Source organism: Schistocerca gregaria, unplaced genomic scaffold, assembly GCF_023897955.1.
Source record: "Schistocerca gregaria isolate iqSchGreg1 unplaced genomic scaffold, iqSchGreg1.2 ptg001480l, whole genome shotgun sequence".
NCBI classification, from domain to species: domain Eukaryota; kingdom Metazoa; phylum Arthropoda; class Insecta; order Orthoptera; family Acrididae; genus Schistocerca; species Schistocerca gregaria.
This window is the reverse complement of record NW_026062773.1, coordinates 20,001-27,500: the sequence shown is the minus strand read 5'-3', so window position 1 is coordinate 27,500 and position 7,500 is coordinate 20,001. Positions and strand designations below refer to the sequence as shown.

The window sequence follows — 7,500 nt, the reverse complement described above, 5'->3', positions numbered from 1 at the left end:
CGCGCAAGGCGAGACCTTCACTTTCATTACGCCTTTAGGTTTCGTACAGCCCAATGACTCGCGCACATGTTAGACTCCTTGGTCCGTGTTTCAAGACGGGTCGTGAAATTGTCCAAAGCTGAAGCGCCGCTGACGGGAGCGATTATTCCGCCCGAGAGCATCCCGAGCCAACAGCGGCGCGGGTCCGGGGCCGGGCCAGGTAGGTCCGTCATCCGGGAAGAACCGCGCGCGCTTGCCGGGAGCCCGAGCGCCCAAAGGGGCGAATCGACTCCTCCAGATATACCGCCGAGCAGCCAGCCAGGACACCGGGGCTCTGCCCAACAGACGCGAACCGAGGCCCGCGGAAGGACAGGCTGCGCACCCGGGCCGTAGGCCGGCACCCAGCGGGTCGCGACGTCCTACTAGGGGAGAAGTGCGGCCCACCGCACACCGGAACGGCCCCACCCCGCGGCGAGTGGAAAGGCAACCGGACACGACCCCGCCGCGGATTGCTCCGCGCGGGCGGCCGGCCCCATCTGCCGAGGGCGGGGGCCAGTGGCCGGATGGGCGTGAATCTCACCCGTTCGACCTTTCGGACTTCTCACGTTTACCCCAGAACGGTTTCACGTACTTTTGAACTCTCTCTTCAAAGTTCTTTTCAACTTTCCCTCACGGTACTTGTTCGCTATCGGTCTCGTGGTCATATTTAGTCTCAGATGGAGTTTACCACCCACTTGGAGCTGCACTCTCAAGCAACCCGACTCGAAGGAGAGGTCCCGCCGACGCTCGCACCGGCCGCTACGGGCCTGGCACCCTCTACGGGCCGTGGCCTCATTCAAGTTGGACTTGGGCTCGGCGCGAGGCGTCGGGGTAGTGGACCCTCCCAAACACCACATGCCACGACAGGCGGCAGCCTGCGGGGTTCGGTGCTGGACTCTTCCCTGTTCGCTCGCCGCTACTGGGGGAATCCTTGTTAGTTTCTTTTCCTCCGCTTAGTAATATGCTTAAATTCAGCGGGTAGTCTCGCCTGCTCTGAGGTCGTTGTACGAGGTGTCGCACGCCACACCGCCAGCCGGCTGTGCACGCTACCGAGAAAGTACCGGTATGCGAACCGCCAGGCGACGGGCGCGCATCGCACGTTTAAGGAGACGCGGCCGGCCACACAGGCGACCACGACACTCCCACGTCTCCGAAGCGGGACAAACGCCGCGCGCTTCAGTATACGTAGCCGACCCTCAGCCAGACGTGGCCCGGGAACGGAATCCATGGACCGCAATGTGCGTTCGAAACGTCGATGTTCATGTGTCCTGCAGTTCACATGTCGACGCGCAATTTGCTGCGTTCTTCATCGACCCACGAGCCGAGTGATCCACCGTCCTGGGTGATCTTTTCCTTTTCAGTCTCCCACTGTCTCTTTCAAGACAGTAGCATTTGCGGGACTGAGGCGTCTGACGGCCCCTGTTCCACTATTTTTTTTTGTGTCCAACGGCCTCACAGCCGATGGGCGTCGTACGGCTCCACACCGGAGCGGACAGGCACTCGGGCGAACGTCATTCAAAACCGGCGCCAGGCGCCAGGTACCGCAGGCCAGCCGCTCCAGAGCTTCAGCGCTCGTACCACACAACAACAACACTTCCGCTAGTTTTGAGAGGCACGCGTGGTTCCGCACGCGGCGCACGGCCACTGCCGTACAGGTAGCGTGTTGCGCGACACGACACGACACGCACATCGAAAGACATGCAGTCTAGTCGGTAATGATCCTTCCGCAGGTTCACCTACGGAAACCTTGTTACGACTTTTACTTCCTCTAAATGATCAAGTTTGGTCATCTTTCCGGTAGCATCGGCAACGACAGAGTCGATGCCGCGTACCAGTCCGAAGACCTCACTAAATCATTCAATCGGTAGTAGCGACGGGCGGTGTGTACAAAGGGCAGGGACGTAATCAACGCGAGCTTATGACTCGCGCTTACTGGGAATTCCTCGTTCATGGGGAACAATTGCAAGCCCCAATCCCTAGCACGAAGGAGGTTCAGCGGGTTACCCCGACCTTTCGGCCTAGGAAGACACGCTGATTCCTTCAGTGTAGCGCGCGTGCGGCCCAGAACATCTAAGGGCATCACAGACCTGTTATTGCTCAATCTCGTGCGGCTAGAAGCCGCCTGTCCCTCTAAGAAGAAAAGTAATCGCTGACAGCACGAAGGATGTCACGCGACTAGTTAGCAGGCTAGAGTCTCGTTCGTTATCGGAATTAACCAGACAAATCGCTCCACCAACTAAGAACGGCCATGCACCACCACCCACCGAATCAAGAAAGAGCTATCAATCTGTCAATCCTTCCGGTGTCCGGGCCTGGTGAGGTTTCCCGTGTTGAGTCAAATTAAGCCGCAGGCTCCACTCCTGGTGGTGCCCTTCCGTCAATTCCTTTAAGTTTCAGCTTTGCAACCATACTTCCCCCGGAACCCAAAAGCTTTGGTTTCCCGGAGGCTGCCCGCCGAGTCATCGGAGGAACTGCGGCGGATCGCTGGCTGGCATCGTTTATGGTTAGAACTAGGGCGGTATCTGATCGCCTTCGAACCTCTAACTTTCGTTCTTGATTAATGAAAACATACTTGGCAAATGCTTTCGCTTCTGTTCGTCTTGCGACGATCCAAGAATTTCACCTCTAACGTCGCAATACGAATGCCCCCGCCTGTCCCTATTAATCATTACCTCGGGTTCCGAAAACCAACAAAATAGAACCGAGGTCCTATTCCATTATTCCATGCACACAGTATTCAGGCGGGCTTGCCTGCTTTAAGCACTCTAATTTGTTCAAAGTAAACGTGCCGGCCCACCGAGACACTCAACAAAGAGCACCCTGGTAGGATTTAAACGGGGTCCGCCTCGGGACGCGAAAGCACCCCTTCGGCTCGCCCCACCGGCAGGACGTCCCACGATACATGCCAGTTAAACACCGACGGGCGGTGAACCAACAGCGTGGGACACAAATCCAACGACGAGCTTTTTAACCGCAACAACTTTAATATACGCTATTGGAGCTGGAATTACCGCGGCTGCTGGCACCAGACTTGCCCTCCAATAGATACTCGTTAAAGGATTTAAAGTGTACTCATTCCGATTACGGGGCCTCGGATGAGTCCCGTATCGTTATTTTTCGTCACTACCTCCCCGTGCCGGGAGTGGGTAATTTGCGCGCCTGCTGCCTTCCTTGGATGTGGTAGCCGTTTCTCAGGCTCCCTCTCCGGAATCGAACCCTGATTCCCCGTTACCCGTTACAACCATGGTAGGCGCAGAACCTACCATCGACAGTTGATAAGGCAGACATTTGAAAGATGCGTCGCCGGTACGAGGACCGTGCGATCAGCCCAAAGTTATTCAGAGTCACCAAGGCAAACGGACCAGACAAGCCAATCCGATTGGTTTTGATCTAATAAAAGCGTCCCTTCCATCTCTGGTCGGGACTCTGTTTGCATGTATTAGCTCTAGAATTACCACAGTTATCCAAGTAACGTGGGTACGATCTAAGGAACCATAACTGATTTAATGAGCCATTCGCGGTTTCACCTTAATGCGGCTTGTACTGAGACATGCATGGCTTAATCTTTGAGACAAGCATATGACTACTGGCAGGATCAACCAGGGAGCTGCGTCAACTAGAGCTGAGCAGCCGGCCGCCCGGGAGTGTGTCCCGGGGGCCCGCGCGAACACGCAAGCGTCCGCTCAATTATTCTGCAAACAGGAGGAGGCCGAGCTCCCCTGCACGATACACCTCGAAACCCTCTCAGGTCCCGGCGGCGCGCAGCGCCGTCCTAGGTACTTGGTCGGTTTCGAGAGAGGCGCAATCGCCCGGAGTTAGGCGAGTAGACGGTTTTAGTGCGAACACCCTTGCTCCCAACTGAGCTTGCCGCTGCCGACAGAGGCCCGGGAGCGTGCTGTCGTGGCATTGCCGGCGGGAGACAACACGCGCCACCTATGGTGACCGGCAGCTCCAACGCCAGCGCCACACAAGGGCAAAGCCCCACTTGGGTGCAGAAGCGAACTCTCCCAGCACAGCGCACGCGCCAACACGTCCGCACAACTGCGATACAAACCACCTGCGAGAACCGCTGGGGCGACCGAGCAGCAGACGGCGTCGCGGCGCCGAGTGCCAGGCGGCGGCGCATCCTCAACGCACACAGTCCTCAATCAGACCAGCACACTGCAGATGTCCACCGCGCTTCGCACCGGGCTCGGCTGAACCAACTTTGGCCGCCAGGCGCCGCGTGCAGGGTGCGCCGCAGCGTAGCTGCGCCGCCTGCCGAGCCCGTCGGCTGGCGCTCCTGCCACTCGGCGCCCCCCACCAGCCGCCTGTTGCGCGTGCGCCCACGCAGCGCGCGGCCAACACGCCGGGCGGCCCCCCTTCACCGGCCGGGAACAGTCCCACCAAGCCACCGCCGCGTATCGCTTCATACCCACATGGGCCTAGTCACGTGTGTGGATGTGGCGGGTACCGCTGAAACAACCGGTTAATAGCTGTACCGATCGTCGCCATCACAGATTCACCTCCAGCGTGAACAACCGCTCAACAACGGATTTCCAGTTCATTTGCGTATCTTGGGCAGTAAACGTAGATGTCCACCTACATTTGCGAATTCAACAATTCTTGCATGCCAGGATGTCATGTGTCACGACACGCTACATCAGACCACATACACACTGCGACATGTGCAGAAGAGAACACGTGGAAGGTGGCCCGCGCACGTATGCGATGTCCCTTCCGCGATCCACTGTCAACCGGCATCTGCGGCATGTCCCAGATATGGAACGCGGTCCACCAGGGTAGCACTTTGTGTGAGGCAATACGACAAAGTCGGAATACACGCGTCACTACATCACACGGCTCACGCTGACCTGACCTGACTCACCGCACCACCACCCCCAGCGACCCAGGGTGACATACAATGCGTTCGTACGTTCCTCCCACACGCCTCTACGGCGTACCACAGTGCAACCTAGCTGTTATTGGGAGACGAGACAAGTAGCATCGAGCACAACATATGGAAATTGAGATTCGACACCGTTGGGCACAGCCAGCGTACGGTCACACGTATCACACTACTTCACTCTGTACGTAACTACCGATGATCGGTACAGCGTGTGGGTTACGCGTACGACATCAGCGGACAATGGACACAGACCATACCACGACGTACACTGAGGGCGTCGACATCTGAACGCAACTGAACAGCTGCGAGGCTCATTTAACACTCAAACGCCAGACCGACCAGCTTGAGAGGACGGAGACACAAAGAGAGGGGCAGAGGGGGGGGGGCGATATAGTCCTATTGCAGTACAATTGACAGTGGATAGCGGGAATATGTGGAAAGTAAGCAACACTCGCAAGACATCTACATGAGGATAACAACGACACCAGAGATTCCGAGCAGTGAACTATGTTAGGCAAAGGGACAACGTGGGTTAGGTTAAGGGACAACGTGGGTTAGGTTAAGGGACAACGTGGGTTAGGTTAAGGGACAACGTGGGTTAGGTTAAGGGACAACGTGGGTTAGGTTAAGGGACAACGTGGGTTAGGTTAAGGGACAACGTGGGTTAGGTTAAGGGACAACGTGGGTTAGGTTAAGGGACAACGTGGGTTAGGTTAAGGGACAACGTGGGTTAGGTTAAGGGACAACGTGGGTTAGGTTAAGGGACAACGTGGGTTAGGTTAAGGGACAACGTGGGTTAGGTTAAGGGACAACGTGGGTTAGGTTAAGGGACAACGTGGGTTAGGTTAAGGGACAACGTGGGTTAGGTTAAGGGACAACGTGGGTTAGGTTAAGGGACAACGTGGGTTAGGTTAAGGGACAAATTGAGTTAGGTTAAGGGACAAATTGAGTTAGGTTAAGGGACAAATTGAGTTAGGTTAAGGGACAAATTGAGTTAGGTTAAGGGACAAATTGAGTTAGGTTAAGGGACAAATTGAGTTAGGTTAAGGGACAACGTGGGTTAGGTTAAGGGACAAATTGAGTTAGGTTAAGGGACAAATTGAGTTAGGTTAAGGGACAAATTGAGTTAGGTTAAGGGACAAATTGAGTTAGGTTAAGGGACAAATTGAGTTAGGTTAAGGGACAAATTGAGTTAGGTTAAGGGACAAATTGAGTTAGGTTAAGGGACAAATTGAGTTAGGTTAAGGGACAAATTGAGTTAGGTTAAGGGACAAATTGAGTTAGGTTAAGGGACAAATTGAGTTAGGTTAAGGGATAATCTGGTACAACCACAGTTAGGTTAAGCGATAATCTGGTACAGCCACAGTTAGGTTAAGCGATAATCTGGTACAGCCACAGTTAGGTTAAGCGATAATCTGGTACAGCCACAGTTAGGTTAAGCGATAATCTGGTACAGCCACAGTTAGGTTAAGCGATAATCTGGTACAGCCACAGTTAGGTTAAGCGATAATCTGGTACAGCCACAGTTAGGTTAAGCGATAATCTGGTAAAACCACAGTTAGGTTAAGCGATAATCTGGTAAAACCACAGTTAGGTTAAGCGATAAAGTTGGTTAAATTTGGTATTGTGTGGGAAGGGGGCAGAGAGGGGGGGGGGTGGATAGTGGTGGCAGTACGCGGATGCCTGAGTCACCGTCAGATACGTCACGTCGGTTCGATGCTTGTAGCAAGAGGCTGGCGGGTCTGTGTCTCTCACTTCTGCAATTTTTCATGTGGTATAACACGAGGGCGGGTGGTGATATTTGGTGCCCCTCTGTGTAGGATGTGTGTTGGTGGTGTTGGTTTATCTGAGCAATGGTAGTTGTCGGAGGAGTGTGGTATTGTGCTTTTATAGGTGGACCTACTGGTCTGGTTATCATAGTGTCGACGGTGCAATGTGGCAGAGAGGGTGCACTCGACATTGTCGCATTCCAGATGTTTACGTATTGTGTGTCTCCGTTGCAGGCCGAGAGTAGTGCATGTTCGAGTGTCTGGCTGACGTGCGATTCACGTTGTGTGCCCAGTCTTACAGCACGTATAGGGACATTCGCATAAATCATCTATATGTGGCCTTGCATCATTTACTAAGCAGTGCCGTGAGACGACCGAACTATTAGGAAAGTACTGATGTACCGCATAATGTTTACCTTCCACCACACGGCGAGTATCGACTGTGCCCAGCGTTGCCACCGCAGGCAGCGGTCACCGTCACCATTGTGCGGCGGAACGGAACATCTATATCCTCAGAGGAGCACTCTTTGCCGCCGGGCGTCAGGTCTCGCGGCCTGCCGGCCAGCGCCCATGACGAACTTACTGCATGTATAGGGACAGCGGGAATTTGGCATACTTGATATAACTCTTCATGAGACGCAAGATATAGGGGTGGATTGCAACTTACGACTGCGAGAAAAGTCCGCCGTTCATCCGCCGGAGTTGCGATTTCGGCGGGGCACGTACGGTCGCGGGTGGAGCACTTGGTGCGGCGTACGCACCCGGGTTGCGGCTCCTGCGCTGGAGGGGGGTGCAGGTTTTGTGTGGGTGGGCTCGGCAAATGAG

The 7,500-nt window shown here is 54.9% G+C and overlaps 3 non-coding genes across 3 annotated transcripts in view; all 3 read right to left on the bottom strand.

The window, feature by feature from the left end:
- Positions 1 to 1,020, bottom strand: part of LOC126332611 (large subunit ribosomal RNA) — a 4,222-nt gene extending 3,202 nt beyond the window's left edge. Inside the window, exon 1 of the ribosomal RNA XR_007563796.1 lies at positions 1 to 1,020. This exon is cut by the window's left edge and continues 3,202 nt beyond it. This is a non-coding gene — a ribosomal RNA (large subunit ribosomal RNA).
- Positions 1,021 to 1,208: 188 nt separating this feature from the next.
- LOC126332614 (5.8S ribosomal RNA) lies at positions 1,209 to 1,363 on the bottom strand. The gene has a single exon (XR_007563799.1). It is a non-coding gene; the product is annotated as a 5.8S ribosomal RNA (ribosomal RNA).
- A 368-nt stretch (positions 1,364 to 1,731) lies between these two features.
- Positions 1,732 to 3,624, bottom strand: LOC126332606 (small subunit ribosomal RNA). Its single transcript, XR_007563791.1, has one exon. It is a non-coding gene; the product is annotated as a small subunit ribosomal RNA (ribosomal RNA).
- Positions 3,625 to 7,500: the final 3,876 nt, after the last annotated feature.